The following is an 18,362-nucleotide window of genomic DNA, read 5'->3' as shown; positions in this document are numbered from 1 at the left end:
TTTTTCTTTAGCATCCACCTGGACAGTATATTTATCCTATGGCACAGGAACCTTCAGGACATTAAACTTCTTCTCAAAGTCCTCTACCAAGCCAGCCTTTGTCACATTGACCTTGTAGTCAATTGACCAGGTAGATAGCAAGTGGATAGGAGGTGAGGGTCTTATTCCAGGATTTCAGGGAGTTAGCAATGGCCTTCTGGCCTTTCTTTTTAAACCAGCTTTTCATGCTGGCTCTCTGCCCTGATCCAACATTGTAGCAATGAGCCCCTAACTGCTACAAAATGGACCATGTTCTTCCAAACTTCCTTGATATTGTACAGACACTTCTTCCTGCAAATTCTTTTTTCTGTGCCATCTGTGCCTCCCACACATTTCAATCAATTTGCCTCTTCTTACTTTGAAATCCAGTTTTAGTGATGATTCCTCTTTGTGTCCTTATCTGAGCCCTCAGGAAGAGGTAATTATTCTTATCCACTCCTAATGCTCTCCCAGGGTTCTGTTTCTATCCATGATAAAATGCTTATTAAGCTTGTTTACCTTTCTGAACAATCTTACCCAAGGATTGACTCCAGACTCTGCTTAACTAATGGTGAGTACTGAAAAATGAGGGGCTTGGGACAAAATCTACTTAGTGAACAAGATCCCAGTGCTTCAATGCCATCAGCTGTACAAATAATGACAGCTAGGTATATAACCTCATGCAGGACATTAGAAACATTTCTCAAAATAAAATTGAATGTCCAAAATCTATAAAAAACTTATCAAACTCAACACCCAAAAACCAAATATTCCAGTGAAGAAATGGGCAAAAGACATGAATAGACACTTCTCCAAAGAAGACATCCACATGGCCAACCAACACATGAAAAAATGCTCAATGTCGCTCATCATCACGGAAATAAAAATCAAAACCACAGTGAGATACCACCTCACACCTGTGAGAATGGCTAACATTAACAACTCAGACAACAACAGATGTTGGTGAAGATGCAGAGAAAGAGGATCTTTTGTGCACTGCTGGTGGGAATGCAAGCTGGTACAGCCACTCTGGAAAACAGTATGGAGGTTCCTCAAAAAATTATAATAGAACTACTCTATGACCCAGCAATTGCACTACTAGGCATTTATCCAAGGGATACAGGTATGCTGTTTCAAAGGGACATATGCACCCCAATGTTTATAGCAGCACTATCAACAATAGCCAAAGTATGGAAAGAGCCCAGATGTCCATTGATGGATGAATGGATAAAGAAGATGTGGTACATATATACAATGGAGTATTACTTGGCAATCAAAAAGAATGAAATCTTTACATTTGCAATGTGGATGGAACTAGAGGATATTAAGCTAAGTGAAATTAGTCAGTCAGAGAAAGACAAATGCCATATGACTTCACTCATATGAGGACTTTAAGACACAAAACAAATGAACATAAGGAAAGGGAAGCAAAAATAAAATGAAAACAAGGAGGGGGGATAAAGCATAAGAGACTCTTAAATATGGAGAACAAACAGAGGGTTACTGGAGGGGTTGTAGAAGGGGGGATGGGCTAAATGGGTAAGGGGCATTAGGGAATCTGTTCCTGAAATCATTGTTTCACTATATGCTAACTAATTTGGATGTAAATTTAAAAAATAAAATTTAAATAAAATAAAATTGAGTGATTCTAAAAAAGACCTCATGAAAATGACATTTGCAAGTTTCTCAAGTAAATCGGTGAGTACTCATCTGACTGTGAATGCCACTACTGACAAACCCAACCCTTACACAAAGATTGTCCATTTAGATTTTAGTATCTTTCATTTTTTAATGAAAAATAAAGGATTACCAGAGTTTTGTAGAAAACCTCCAACATGAAAGAGATTAAAACATACCAATTAGAAAAGGGAAAAGGAAGAAGTAGAGACAATTCAGGGAACAGAATAAAATATCAATTCTCAGAGATAGGAAGAACTTAATCCATTAAGGAAGACTAAGAGTCTATATTTAAAAAAAGAAACAGAGAGAATGAAAACGTTCTTTTAAATTAAAACTGTACTAAAAGTATGCATATTAATTCCAGTAGAGTTAGCATATAATGTTATATTAGTTTCAGGTGTGCAATATAGTGATTCAGCAGTCCCATACATTACTCACTACTCATCTTCTTAATTGTATTCTTAATCCTCATCACCTATTTTACCCATCTATCCATTCACCTCCCCTCTGGCTACCATCAGTTTGCTGTCTGTAGTTGAGTCTCTTTCATGGTTTATCCCTTTTGTTTGTGTGTTTGTTTTGTTTTGTAAATTCCACCTATGAGTGAAATCATATGGTTGTTTGTCTTTCTGACTGGCTTGTTTCACTCATGTTTTGCAAATTTCATTCTTTTTTTAAGATTTTATTTTATTTTTTAATGTTTATTTAGTTTGGAGAGAGAGAGCAAGGGAGCTGGGGAGGGGCAGAGAGAGAGACTCCCAAGCAGGCTCCATGCCATCAGTGCAGAGTTCGATGTAGGGCTTAAACTGACAAACTGTGAGATCATGACCTGAGCCGAAATCAAGAATCAGACACTCAACTGACTGAGCCATCCAGGTGCCCCAGATTTTATGTCTAAGTAATGCTATCTATATCTATATCTATATCTATATCTATATCTATATCTATATCTATGTCTATATATCTCAACGTCTTTATTCAGTCATCTATCAATGCGCAGAGACTGTTTCTACAATTTGGCTATGGTAAATAATGCTACAATACACATATGGGTGCATATATCTTTTTGAATTAGTGTTTTTGTCATCTTTGGGTAAATACGCAGTAGTGGAATTACTAGATCATAGAGTAGTTCTATTTTTATTTTTTTCAGTTACCTCCATACTGTTTTGTACAATGGCTATACCATTTTGCATTTACTAACAGTGCACAAGCGTTCTTTTTTCTCCACATCCTTTCCAACACTTTTTGGAACACAAGAGTGTTCTTAATTTAGCCATTTTAACAAGTATGATGTTATGTCTCATTGTGGTTTTGGTTTGCATTTCCCTGATGATGAGTGATGTTGAGCATCTTTTCATGTGTCTGTTGGCCATCTGATTGTCTTTGGAGAAATGTCTGTTCATGTCTTCTGCCCATTTTTAATTGGATTATTATTATTATTATTATTATTTTGGTGTTGAGTTGTGTAAGTTTTTTATATATTTTGGATACTAACCCTTTATTGGATATGTCATTTGAAAATATCTTCTCCCATTCCATTCTCCTCTCCCTCTAGTGTTTAGGTATATAGTGTCATACTTTATTTACATCCTTTTATTTTGTGAATCCCTGGACTTATTTTTACATATACACTTAATTTTATTGTGTTTGTGCTTCCAACTTTTCTTATCCCTACTTACCATCTCTCCTTTCTACTCAGAGTCCCTTTTAATATTTCTCATAGGGCTAGTCTAGTGGTAATGAAATCCTTTAACTTTTGTTTGTCTGGGAAACTCTTTGTCCTTCTATCTGAATGATAGCCTTGTTAGATAGAGTATTCTTATTCTTGATTGCAGGTGTTTTGTGTATGTGTGTGTATGAGTGTGTGTGTGTGCATGCGTGTGTGTGTGTGTGTGTGTGTGTGTGTGTGTGTTTTCTTTCTTTTTTTCCTAGTGCTTTGAATATGTCAAGCCATTCTTTTCTGGCCTGCAAAGTTTCCAGTGAAAACTCAGCTGATGGCCTTATGGGGTTTCCCTTGTATGTAACTGTTTTCTCTTGCTGCTTTTAAAATTCTCTTTATCACTACTTTTTGCCATTTTAATTACTTTGTGACTTGGTGTGAACCTCCTTGGGTTGATTTTGTTGGAGGCTGTCTGTGCCTCCTGGATCTGGATTTCTGTTTCTCTCCCCAGATTAAGGAAGTCTGCAGCTATTATTTCTTCAAATAAATTTTCTTACCCCTTTTTTGTGTCTTCTCCTGGAAACCCTATAATGCAAATGTTATTGTGCTTGATGTTGGCACTGAGTTCCCTCGGTCTAATTTCATTTTTATTTTATTTGTTTCTCTCTCCTGTTCAGTTTGATGGTTTTCCATTACTTTGTCCTCAAGGTCTTGTATCTGTTCTTCTGCTTCTTTAGTCTACTATTTATTCCATCTAGTGTATCTTTAATTTGAGTTATTTACATATGATTGGCTATTTTTTGTTTTGTATCACTTTTTGAAGGTCTCACTGAAGTCTTCCACTCTTCTCCAGTCCAGTGAGTCTCTTTATAACCATTACTTTAAATTATATATCAGGCATATTACACTTCTCCATTTCATTTAGCTCTCTTGTTGTGATTTTGTCCTGTTTTTTGATTTGAGACATATTCCTGTTTCCTTATTTTGTCTAACCCTCTGTGCCTATTTCTATGTGTTAGGAAAGTCAGATACATCTCCTCCCCTTGCAAGTAGTGGCATTATGAAGAAAAGGTCCTGTATTACTCTTCAGTCTTCTGTTCAACAGACCCTGGTTCTTCAGGGGTGTCCTCTATTTGTGATGTGTGCACTCTGATGTTTTGGCTGACCTGCTTTTGCCTTCAATCCAGTCATCTGCAATAACTTTCTCTGTATATTGTGGGCAGGGTTTGGTCCCTGTGTTGTTAGTTGGCCAGTTTGGAGCCACTTTGGGCTTGACTTGAGTCAGACCAGGTATTTACCAGAGATCCAATAATACTGGACTACAGAGCACTTTCCCTGTGTTATGCTGTGAAAAGCTTTCATTGGTGGGCAGGGCCTACAGTCAGACCAGACCAGATGTCTTCCCCCAGACCACTGCTGGGGCCACTGTTGGACTGGTGTGTGTGTGGTTATCCTCCCCTCACCCCAGAGCAGAAGTGTCTTCAGAGTGGTGCTGGCCCTTTTGGAGATACTTGCACTCTGCCAGGCTTGTGACACCAATTTTGATAGGCTTTGGCCAAGGATGTATTAGAGCAGGCAGGTCCACTGGAGAGTATAGAGGTGGAGCATGTGTGTTAACAAGGTTTATGCATGTCTGTTGTGGGAGGAGATCGGAGCTTCTTTAGAAAACTCTTGCTACAAGAATGTAGGGGGTGAGTCCCCAGTAGAATGCAGAGACCAGTTGTGGCATACCTGCAAGGTCCATGATGGTCTGCTGTGGGAGGGGTCTTACAGTCCCCCTGAGTGAGGTTTTCCATGTTGGAGTGGATGGGGTGCCCTGTTACCAAATTAGGTGGATAGTATTGGTATTGCCTTGTTCCTGCAGGTGTCCCTATGTCTAGGCTGAGGCAAATGGAACTGGGGGAGGCAAATGGAACTGGCAAGCTCCTTTGTTCCTGGAGAAGAATCCTAAAGACGCATGCCCCTCCAACATGTGCTCTGAGGTTAGTAAATAAATCTTCCCGTACACCCCTGGCATTTGTCAGATGGCTGATACTATGCTGTATCTTGGTGGGGCTGTTCATTGTGCTGTCTCTTTAAGGGCAGTAACTCAGATTCCTATTGATCTCCACCCTCTAGATAGCCAAGCTAACTGATATTTAAAGTTCCAGTTGTTAAGCCTTGCTGATTGTCAGAACTCATAAAATTAAGCCGTATGGTTTCAAAGCCAAATGTTATGAGGATTTGTCTCCCCTGTGCAGGTTCTCTGTGCCTGGCGTGCTTGGTTTGAGTGTCTCTCTCCCCTCTCTGTGCCTGCAATGACCCTACACCCTGTGGACAGTCACATAGCTCCTTTTAGCTCCTGAATGTGTATCTCTGCCCTTCCTACTTTCTTTGATGTAGCCTCTTCTCTACATTTTGTTGTGGAGAATCTATTCTATTCTGCCAGTCTTCAGCTTGTTTTCTGACTTATTTACACTGATGTGGGTGTTGTTTAGTTGTATCTATGGGACAAGATGAGCTTAGGATCTTCCTACTCTGCCATCTTCCCCAAAAGTCCTAAAATGTATATGTTTTAATGGAAAGGTTGAAAAATAAAGCTAAGTCAATCTTTCTGAAAGTAAATGACAAAGATAAAGAGATTAACAATGGGAAAGAAAAGAAAACTAGAAGTTAATCTAGGAGTTCCAACACACTACTCGTCATTCTGAAAAGAACAGTGGAAAGTTAGAGTGGAAATGATAGATCAAAGAAATAACAGAAGGAAATCTAACAGAAATAAAGGACATATCTCTTGAAGGGGGGGAAAAAGATAGGGAGGGAGGCAAACCATAAGAGACTCTTAAAAACTGAGAATAAACTGAGGGTTGATGGGGGGTGGGAGGGAGGGGAAAGTGGGTGATGGGCATTGAGGAGGGCACCTGTTGGGATCAGCACTGTGTGTTGTATGGAAACCAATTTGACAGTAAATTTCATATTAAAAAAAAAGGACATACGTCTTATATCAAAAAGTCTACTGGCTGTGCGGGAAAGTAAAAATAAAATCCTGTATGCAAAGCTTTATTGCAGCTTTATTCATAAAAGGAAATAACTCAAATATCCTTCAACTAGTGAATATACAAACTCTGATATAGCCATATATACATCTAGGGAAACACTCAATATTATAAACATTTTCCCAAACTACAGTATTGATGTAATCCCAATCAAATTTGCATAAGTTTTTCCATGTATATTGGTAAACTGATTCTAAAAATTATGTAAAAAGACAAAGGAACTAGGATTCAGCAATTGTGAAAAAGAACAAATTTGGAAGATGCAGAATCTCTGGTTTCAAAACTTATTATCAAACTACAGTAACGTACTATACTATAATGGTAGTGGTGAAAAGAAAGACAGAGATATCAGTGAAATGAAGTAGAGGGTAGTGAAACAGACCTGTACATACACAGTCAATTGATTTGTTTTTAAAGGTACAAAGACAATTAAATGGAGAAATTAGACAAAAGATAATTAAATGGCTGACCTTCTTTTGCCTTCAGTCCAGTCATCTTTCTCTATGTATTGTAGGCAGGGTTTGGTCCCTGTGTTGTTAGTTGGCCAGTTTGGAGCCACTTTGGGCTTGAGTTGAGTCAGACCAGGTGTCTACCAGAGATCCAATAGTAATGGACTACTTTTCATTAAATGTTCTTGGAACTATTGTCATCCATATGTTAAATGAATAAATGAATGAATGAGTGAATGTGTAGGTAAATGAATAGGTGAGTTAACTTCAACCCATACTTTGTACTTTAAAGTTGCTAGATATGACACAAAAGCATGATCCAGAAAAGAAAAAAGATAGAAAAGTTGAATATCATCAAAATTAAGCACTTAATGGTTGGGAAAAAATCGTGTGAAAAAAGAAAATTGAACAGATAGCCAATTGTGTATGGGGAGTGTGTATGTGTGGGGTGTATATGTGTGCATGCTTTTCTGAACTGAAATGAAGTTGAAGATCCTTGGGTGACTTTTAAAGAAGTTACAAGCCTGTGAAACTAGAAGCTTAAAAAAATGATGGCAGATTTTTGATTATAGTAGTGCCATTGCACAACCTTTAATATAATATTTTAGGTGAAAAGGTATTATTTAGACAGGTTATTTTTCTAACACTTGATTTCAAGGTCAAATATATTTTTTCTTCCTGTTTTAGAAGTGCCTACAGTGTAAGAAAAATGAGAAAAGACAAGTAAATATATTTTTATGATAGAATTCTTGAGCTTAAAAATGGTAGATATTGAAGCAATTTGAAGTTCTTACTACAGCAGTGACCAAACCTAGTTATTTCTAAGTTCTAAATGCTTCATGCAAAAGCAAAATAATTACCTGAGACAGTGTTATAGAATGAATGACCCAGATACAGTTTGGATTTTGCTGTCTCCTTGTGTATTCTGCTCAGCTGTCTATATAAATGATTGTAACATTGTGTACTTAATCATCAGCAAATGGAAGTTTCCAGAAGAAAAACTGTCCCATAGATTTTAGCACACTCTGACATGGAAGGAAGGTTAAGTCTCAGAACTTAATTATATTAACATCCCAGGAAGGGTCAAGGAACAGAGTAATCTATAGTTAGTATCCTAGTACTATATATGTTATTTGAGACCATCAATTCATAAACTGAACTCCAGTTTATAACAGCAACAATACCTTATGTTTGGATAGTGTTTCTTCAACAAACTCCATACATATATATTTTTTAATGTACCATTTTGTTATGCAATAGTTTTATTTTTTCTTCATTTTTAATTATTTTATGTGAGTTGGCACACAATGTTACATTAGTTTCAGGTGTATGACATAGTGATTTCACAACTCTGTATGTTATGCTCGTCACAAATGTAGCTACCATCTGTCACCATACAACACTATTACAGTATCACTGACTATATTCCCCATGCTGTGCCTTTTATTTCCATGACTTTTTCATTCCATACCTGGAAGTCTGTATCTCCCAGTCTCCTTCACCCATTTTGCCCATCACCCTACCCTTCCTTCTGGCAACCATCAAGACTGATTCTGCTTTTTGTTTGTTTATTCATTTGTTTTGCTTTTTATTTTTTTAATGTAATTTATTGTCAAATTGGCTAACATACAGTGTTTACAGTGTGCTCTTGGTTTTGGGGGTAGATTCCTGTGGTTCATCGCTTATATACAACACCCAGTGCTCATCCCAACAAGTGCCTTCCTCAATACCATTTTGCTTTTTAGATTCCACATATGAATGAAATCATATGGTATTTGTCTGTCTCAGTATGATTTATATCTCTTAGCATAATACCCGTAGGTCCATCCATTTTGTCACAAATAATAAGATCTCATTCTTTTCTAACACCATATCCAAAAATAAACTCAAAACAGATTAAAGATCTAAATGTGAGACCTGAAACCATAAAAATCTTGAGGAGAACACGGGCAGTAATTTCTTTGATATTGGCTGTAGCAACATTTTCCTAGATATTCATAAGGTAAGGAAAACAAAAGCATAAACTATTGGGACTACATCAGAATAAAAAGCTTTTACACAATGAAGGAAACCATCAACAAAACAAAAGGCAACCTACTGAACAGAAGATATTTGTAAATGATACATCACATGTGTATTTTAACTGATACGATGTAAGGTGATGTACAAATACCAGAGAAAGGATATGACTTTGAAATCATTTACTTTTGACTTTGCATTGCATTTGGCAATTCTGCATAATGTCATTTTGAAGTGAATCCTAGCTTTCATCCTAAACAGTTGTTTCCTTTGAATTGTCTTTCATGTTTTGATCCCTTTATTTGAATCCAGTTCAATCTATGGATAATATATATTTCCCTCAGTTCTCAACCTTCCATCCTCAGAAATAATCCAGATCACTTTCCATTTTCCCCACTCTCATCTGTTGATTAATTTCACTCTCTCTGGTTCGTCAGTCTTCTCTACTCCCACCTCATGATGATGCCCTGTTTTGTTCTAGGTTTCTCTTCCACTCTACTATTTACCTCTTTTTCCCCATTCTTTTCCCTTTAATGGCATATGTCAAAATTGTGATTACACATCCATTTGCTTATTTACTTATTTTTCCCCATTGGGTTATTGTAAGATGCATGATGGTAGTGACTCAATCAGATTCTTTCACTACTATACCCAGAGTGCTTAGGACATAGTACATGCTTAATAAAATTTGTTGAATAATAAAATAAATAACTAAACTTATCTTACCAGTTAACCATGTATAAAAATATTAAAGTTAGTTCCTAATTCAAATCTTAAAAATAAATTCTAAATGAATTAAAAATTTAGAAGTTAATAGAATGAAACTGCAAAATTTTCTGAGTAAATATTAAAAAAATTTCTTAATGTTTATTTTTGAGAGAGAGAGAGACAGAGCATGAGTGGGGGGAGGGCCAGAGAGAAAGGGAGACACAGAATCCAAAGCAGGCTGCAGGCTCTGAGCTCTCAGCACAGAGCCTGACATGGGGCTCGAACCTACGGACCACAAGATTATGACCTGACCCAAAGTCAGATGCCCAACTGACTAAGCTGCTCAGGTGCCCCTCTGAGTAAGTATTTTAAAACTTTGGTGTGGCATTTCTTTGTCAAATTCTTCCTCCTCCACGTCTTCTACTTTTTCATCTCTTCCTCCTGTCTATACTTCTCCTTTTTTCTGTTCTGTTTTTGTAATAGAAACATACAAATCATACACGTTTATTGCCTTTAAGAAATACAAAAATACTATCAAGAAAATGAAAGGTCATTTGTATTCCATCCACCCATTTACCCCATACAAACCCTGTTTTTCATTTGAGAAAAGCAGTCTGTGTACGGGCCAGAAGCTGAAATCATCTACAAAAATACTGATACATTTTACTGTGTATAATTTAAAATAAACTATGCATCAGACCCATTGTAAGCAAATTTAAAAGGCAAGTGACAAACTTAGAAAAATACTTTCAAGTCATGTTAAAACCATTATGATCTGTGGTGGACTAAATATGGCAGCATATTCTTTGTCACCCCTCCATTGAGAGATAGTTTATTTCTCACCATCTTGAATATGGCTCAACTCTGTGATTTCTTAACTAATAGAAGATAGCAGAAGTTTCGCTCTGCCATTTGGACCTAAGCCTATGAAGGTCTGATAGCTTCCACTTGTGCACTTTGGGGAGTACTGAGCTTCTATGGAAAAAGTGTAATTACTATGCCAGAGAGATGCATGAACAGACCACCTGGAGAAACCATGTGGAAAGGAGAGGCTCTGAGATCTGATGCTACAATGAGAAGAAGCGAGGGCCAATTCCAGACTCTAACTAAATGACTCCAACTTGGGACAACATCTGATGGCATCCTCATGAGGTATCCAAAGCAAAGCAGTAGAATTATCCTGCTGAGCCCAGTCAACCTCAAAGTCACGGCCATAAAAAAATGATTGACATTTAAGGCACTAATCAACAACTGAAATGGAATTAGCAGCCATCTTAGTCTACTTGGGCTCCTATAAAAAATACCGTAGCCTGGGTGGCTTATAAACAATATTTATTTCTCACAGTTCTGGAGGCTGAGAGATCCAAGATCATGGTGCTAGCATATTTTGATGCCAGATGAGGGTGCACTTCCTGATTCATAAACTGTGCCTTCTAGCTGTAACCTCACGTGGTGGAAAGTGTTAGCAAAGTGTGGGGTCTCTTTTATGAGGACAAATTCCATTCATGAATTGCACCCTTATGACCTAATCAACCTCCTGAAGACCACTGATTTGGGCATTAAGCTTCAGTGTATGAATTTTAGAAGGACACGAACATTCAGTCCATAGCAGTAGCTAAAAATACTATTGAATGAAAAATGTGAAATATGTGGCTTTCGCCTTGGGACTGGATTGGGGCCAAAGCTTTATTGACCTCAAGGATATTGTAAAATTTAGTCTGATCATAAACTGAATTGTATCCTCACACACAGCACAGTGTTAAGAAAATGGTATAGTTGCTGAATAAATATCAGATGAGTAAACAAATGAGGTCTTATAAACAAGAGAAACAAATGGGCAAAATGAATAAATAGGCATTTTATCCAGAGCATAAATATCCAGTACATAAATAAAAACTTGATCAGTGTCATGAATATTTAAAGAAATGAGAATTGGAATAGTATCCTGGCTGGGTGTTTGTTTTGCCTATTAAATTGATCAAAATAAAATATAATGGTGCTAGGAAGGCACATGCTGTTATATTTGCCAGTGTGAGTGAACGCTGATTAGATGTTTTTGGAGGGCAGTTAGCAATATGCATTAAATGCCTCAAAAATTCATATGCTCTTGGGGCACCTGGGTGGGTCATTTGGTTAAGTAAGCATCCGACTTCAGTTCAGATCATGATCTCATGGTTTGTGGATTCAAGCCTGGCATCTGGCTCTGTGCTGACAGCTCGGAGCCTGGAGCCTGCTTTGGATTCTCTGTCTCCCTCTGGTTCTCTGCTCCTCCCCCACTCACACTGTGTCTCTCTCTTTCTCACTCTCAAAAATAAAAATAAACATTAAAAAAGTAAATTAAATTAAAATAAGAAATTTGAAAAAATTCATATAAGGACACCTGGGTGGCTCAGTTGATTCAGCTTCTGACTTTGGCTTATGTCACGATCTCATGGTTCATGGTTTGAGCCCCGTGTTGGATTCTGTGCTCTGTGCAGAGCCTGGAGCCTGCTTTGGATTCTGTGTCTTCCTCTCTTTCTGCTCCTACCCCACTTGCACTCTGTCTCTCTCTCTCTCTCCAAAAATAAATGAACATCAAAAAAGAAATTAAAAATGCTTATGCTCTTTGACTCAATAATTTAATTTTTAAAAAAATTTTCTGAGAGAAAAATTAAGGATTACACAAATTTTTGGCCATAAAGATTATCTCAATGAAGGATTTTTTATCATAATTAAAACTTTATGATTATCTAACTTGAGGTGAATTAAGTTGTGGTATAGCAAAAATGGTGTTGTAAAATTATATTTATTGGCTTGAAAAGATGATCCTGGTACATTTCTGAGTAAAAAAAGCAGGCCACATAATGACGTGTTTGGCATGATCCCATTATTATTGAAATAATTATACAATATATAATATAAAGTAAATTATACTATTATATATAATTTTAAACTTTTTCATGTATATGAAGTAGATCATATCATATGCCACATATATGACATATATATATGATACATATCATGATATGCAATATATTTCATATATATATATGAAAAAAGCCTGAGAAAGCATCCAAGGGAGTGTTAGCAGGTAAACTGAGCAGTGTAAGTGAGACTAGAGAAGCATGCAGGTGTCATTCAAGGCCTTTAGTTCCTAATAGATATTTGGTTGTTTTCCCAACAGCAGGATGGAACCATGTAAAATTTTCAAGCATATTTACAGTAAGATCTGGTTGTAAAGATTGCAATGAGGAATATTTTGGAGGTGAGCAAAAGAAACAGCTGAAACATAGTGACTAAGAATTTGGACCCCAGAGCAAGACAGTCTGCAGTTGAACCTAAACTACCCAATTTAACAGCCATGTAACCTTGGGCAACATATGTAATCTCTCTGGGCCCCAAGTTTCCTCATCTATAAAATGATGATGATAATAGTGCTTACCTCCCAAGGGGGTTATGAGGATTAAGTAATGCAGTATAAAATGTTCAGAATAGGACGTCATACCTACTAAGCTCTATATGTTGTTGTAATCCTGCTTTTAAAATGAGACTTGCGGAGATTAAGTAACTTGCTGAAGGCCATGCAACTGTAATTTTGAAGTAGTCATGTAGCTTCAGTTGAAGATAAGGTGGAATGATAGCATGTTCCCTGGGTTATAGTATGGCATACTACATCACCAGTTAGTATCCCAAAGGAAGAACAACTCTAGCTGTCAAAAATGTGATAATAAATAAATCATGATGGTACTTGCATATGCATAAGGTAGGTAAAATGTGAGTGGAGTTATATTTTTTTTATTTGAGATGACTGTAAATATTATATATTTTTCATCAAGGTAAAAACTAAGTATAAAGACAAACTAAGTGTATCCTCGAGTGTTTTATCTAATCCATCTGACTAACTCCTTCCAATGCAATGCCTCTCCTCCTTAAGTAGGGGGGAGGATGGACGGATTTAAAATGGGGAAAGAAACAGAGTGATGTATACTACTCCGGGTGGATTTAACCCCTCATCTGCCTAACTTTAAAGTTTATGCTTAGTCTATTGATTTACAGGCTTTCACTTCTGTTAAAATGCATCACTGTTGTCAATTTGCAACTCTGGAGATAACATTGATGAGCAGCTCAAATCTCCTTGGTTACCACAAAGTGACACTGCCAGGAATGGTTTATTAACATGTCTGGCTGCTGACAAACTTGTCATGTGGGAAAAGTTAGGGGAGACCTACCCTTTGGGAGCTTTCAACCAGTTTATTTGTTCTAGCTCCCACTTCAACTTGTTATCTCCCTGAGAGCATACTTATTCCTAACTTTCCCCCTCCTAAATCCCATTTCATCGAAAAGGGCATTGGACCCATTGTATCTCATTAACCTGTGCTGATGAGTCAGTAATGCTGATTGGTTATCCCATGTTGTTGTGCATTCAAATACAACAATCAAGAAATGTTTAGGGTCTCATTATTCACTCAACAAAAATATGTAGTGAACATTTATAATATAATATATATTATATTTAGTGAACATCTTGAGGGAAAAAAAAGCAGTAAACTATCTATAAGACCTTAGTTCTATGTTGTAGACTTTGATACATTTTGTTTCAAACTGATAGTGTGAACACCTAGGAAGAATTCCTCCCCAGTCAACTTCTTGTTCTAGTGCTTCTTTTTTCTTTCTCCCTTAGTACTTGTTCTCTCTCTTTATTTCCATGTTTGTTATTAATTTTCCATTACGCGTCATAAGAAAGGCCAGAGGTATTGAAGTTTTCTGTATCTGTTAGCAGTGGATTCAGTGGATTAAGGTATTTTTATCTGGTACACTAATTGATCACTGTGCTTACTGCCTTTATCTCTCCTCCTTAGAGGGTAATATTTTAATTCCCAAAACTTTATCAAGATCTTCCCAATTTAGACTATATTTCATTATTGATTAGTCCTTTCTTCTCTACTCATTTCCATATAACAGCTAAGCCTCACATTAATTTGGGTCTTTTTTGGATCTAATGTATGTGCAAGAGTGCTACACTGTCATTTTTTTTAAAACCCAGATTAAGAATGTATTGATGAAATTTCAGATATCCTAAGCCGGCCAAATAATGAGAAAGGTTCACATTCAAGAAAAGGAGTTCTGGGATGCCTGGGTGGTTGACTTAAGCATCCAAGTCTTGATTTCAGCTCAGGTCATGATCTCACGGTTCATGGGTTCGAGGCCCACGTCAAGCTCTGTACTGGCAGTGTAGAGCCTGCTTGGGATTCTTGCTCTGCCTCTTTCTGCTGCTACCCCATTTGCACGCTCATGTGCACACACTCTCTCTTTCTCAAAATAAATGAACTTCAAAAAAAAAATTTTTAAATGATAAAAAAAATAAAATGAATCCAAATGGTTGAACCTCCTATGACGTCTCTTGGAAACAAATAAAAGTAATGGTTGTAAAAGACTAGTGAAGTTAAGAAGCCCCTGCTTCTTTTGTAGGATGATAGCACAGCAAAGGACCTGGAAAGATCGTAAGACAAAAGTAGCTCTCTGCTGAGGGCAGTACTGCCCCTCGGGGGCATTTTGGTTGTGACCCCTAATGCCTAGGGTTGCTCCTGGCATTTAGTGCCAGGGGCCCAGTATACCCACAGCACACTGCCTACCACTGCTTAGTATAAGCAACATAGTTGGTTGATTCATTTTCCAAGGGTAATGAAATGCATGGTGGAATAGTTTCCCCAAGGTCGTATGCCCAGTTGGTGCCTGAACTGGAGACAGAGCTTGGAACTCCATTCCAGGATTTTTCTCACCAGACTGACTTTTGTACATAAATGCTCTTTATACAGCCAAAGGAAAATTGTTCAATTCAAAAGATTCTTTAAGGTGTAATATTCTCATTCTCTTCAGATTATTCCCACACTCCGATTCTCAGTGACATTTCAAAAACTGCATAAGAAAATCACTCTCATTTTGCAGTTGTAAATTTTATTTTTGGAGGGGGGTGGTAAGTTTTGTTGTTATCCCTTCAAAAATGCTTTTATTAAACTTGATCTTTTGCTTTATTTCCCTACTCAATCCAAATAACTTTTGACCACTTTAGGAAATCAAACTTACTTTCAAATGCATATAATGTGCTGTTTTTAAGCATCGAAAGGAATGAACATGCAATTCTCATTCAGCATATTGAACTAACTCCAAGTGTGTCATTTCCCAGGTGTTGTGTTGGGTTCATGGATGCAGAAGATATACTACCAAAAGAAAAGAAAAGCATGATCCCTCCTTCAGACATGTGAAAAAGTAAGTCCGATATACTGGTTATGGTGATATTATGGGAGGCTACATGAATGTTGAGAAAGGCCACTTAAATCCCAATGTTGGCAGTCAGATAGGCCTTCTGGAAGGTTGATGTCCCAGTTGAGAATTGAGGGGTAGCAGGTGATAATCATACACGTGGTAGTAAGACAGAGGTTGGGGTAAGCAGAATAGGAGATAGAAATCTAGACAAAGAACAGGTTGGGTTATACAGGGAAATGTGTCGCAACTGTAGAAGAGCAAATAGCTTACTTTGGCAGAAACATAGATAAGCTTGTCTGTCAGTTGAGAAATGGAATGGAAGGGATAAAGAGGCAAAGACGAGACCCGATGAGACAGATAAGCCAGGCCAGAGAGTTTGGGTTCTATCTTGAGGGAAGTAAGTAACCATTGAATGGTTTTAAGAAGAGAATTGGTAATTACAGAAATAGAATTTTGAATAAACAGTTAGCTTCTAAAAATCAGAGCTTCATAGGATACACCCATTGGATGCAGTATATTCTTTTGACATTCTTGTTGAAATTCATCCTCACCACTCCCATCCGTGTTGTATATGTGTTTCTGGTCCTAGAGTGAGTTTGGCTCAGATCCTATCCTTTTTCTGTCAGTGACAAGCCCCGGTTTCCAACCGATACTTTTAATTAGTGCTCATCATTGCTGGGGACAGATGTTGTCATAGTAAAGAATGAGGAGATGTTAGTTCAGAGTGCACAAGGACAGTCTCAAAGAGGGAGGACTTAAGGCATTATTATACATACAACATAATTAAATATTAATGAAAAATGGTACTTTTCCTGTCATTACCAGGCTTTTGTTTTGCAAAGACAAACTACTAGATGAAATAGTGGAAGATATATAGCATTATTTCTGTCTGAATGAATGTTGGAGATGTAGGTAACAGTATTTTTTAAAAAATGTGCTTCCACAAATTGCCAAAGGGTAGGTAGGTAAAAAGTGTCCACTGGATATACTGCAATAATTAAAGAGATGTTTTGAGTGCTGACCAAGGAATGTTGTTTTGTTTTTTTTTTTTAAATGTGTAACAATAATAGCACTTTATTGACTTCTTTTCACATTAGATTAAAGCACCATCCTTCCTCACGTGTTTACTTCGTAGGAGTTGTCGAATTTTGCATGCTGATATACAAGCGAAAACCCAGTTTGAGCCTCAATAAAGTAGAAGTAAAACATTCTTCAGAAGATTGACTATGAAAAAAGTAATAAACTTGGTAGTAATGAAAGAGTAAAGGTTTTCTCAAGATAGAAGAGCTTTGTACTCATTTAAAATCAGATGGCAAGAAGACAGGTGGCAAGAGATTAAAGATATTGGAGAAGGGAAAAGAAATAGGACATTTGTTTTTTTCTGAGACAACATGAAGGAATGAAAGAAAATAAATTGAGACACGAGAACATAGAGGCAAATGGGTGAGAAACAGAAAATCATTATTTATACCTCCTCTGTTTTCTAAAAGAATTTGATTTTGAGGCAGCTTATAAAAAATGACACAGGAATAATGAAGTTAATAAACAGAAGGGAAAAAAAAACCCTGAGGACTTAGGAGGAGGAAGCAAATATGATATCATGACGTCTAACATAGTTTGAAGGACAGAGGATCAAATTTGTCTCTGAAGCTTTTGACAGTCAAGGAAAAGGGCAAAGGTGATATGTGTCCAGTTATCTCTTGCTGCATAACAAGCCACCTCACACCAGTGACTTACAACATTACCAATCATTTATGATTGTCTCTCATGGCTCTGTGAGGTGCTTGTAGTTCAGCAGGGATTTTCTGGCTCTTAGTCTCTCATGCATTTGTAGTCAGTGGCTGAGGTTTGAATCATCTAAAGACTTGATCATTCACACATCTGGTGCCTGGGATAGGAAGACTCAACAACTGGGCTGGAATAGCTAAAGCTCCCCAGGTGTCTCCATCTCTGTGTGATCTCTCTAGCATGGCAGCTTCAGGGTACTTGGCACATGGCACATGGTCCAAAATGAAGCCAGCAGAATCTCTCTTCCCTTTATGACCTGGCCTTGGAAGTCACTCGGCATCACTTCCTCTGAAGTTCTTTAGAAGCAAGTATCTAAGCTGATCTATGTTCAAGTAGAGGGGAATTATACTTACCTTTTTAAAGAGAGGAAATGCCAAATAATTTGTAGCACGTTTTATTTTATTTATTTATTTATTTTTCAATGTTTTTTATTTATTTTTGGGACAGAGAGCGACATAGCATGAACGGGGGAGGGGCAGAGAGAGAGGGAGACACAGAATCGGAAACAGGCTCCAGGCTCCGAGCCATCAGCCCAGAGCCTGACGTGGGGCTCGAACTCCCGGACCGCGAGATCGTGACCTGGCTGAAGTCGGACGCTTAACCGACTGCGCCACCCAGGCGCCCCTGTAGCACGTTTTAAAATGACCACATGATGCAATAGATTCTCATTGTCAAAAAGGCAGCAGTGTGTCAGTTGTCCACGTTCACACCTGATGTTGTCCGTCTTTTGTTTTAAACATAGTAAGGGGAAAGATCACC

At 37.5% G+C, this 18,362-nt stretch overlaps 1 long non-coding RNA gene across 1 annotated transcript in view; it reads left to right on the top strand.

Moving 5' to 3' along the window:
- LOC122468625 overlaps positions 1–18,362 on the top strand; it is a 67,391-nt gene that overhangs the window by 6,238 nt on the left and 42,791 nt on the right. The window contains exons 2-3 of the long non-coding RNA XR_006293292.1: positions 5,226–5,343; positions 15,736–15,818. This is a non-coding gene — a long non-coding RNA (uncharacterized LOC122468625). The remainder of the gene's footprint in view (positions 1–5,225; positions 5,344–15,735; positions 15,819–18,362) is intronic.

This window comes from Prionailurus bengalensis, chromosome B3 (genome assembly GCF_016509475.1).
Source record: "Prionailurus bengalensis isolate Pbe53 chromosome B3, Fcat_Pben_1.1_paternal_pri, whole genome shotgun sequence".
Taxonomy (NCBI): Eukaryota; Metazoa; Chordata; class Mammalia; order Carnivora; family Felidae; genus Prionailurus; species Prionailurus bengalensis.
This window is presented reverse-complemented; position numbering and strand designations above follow the sequence as displayed.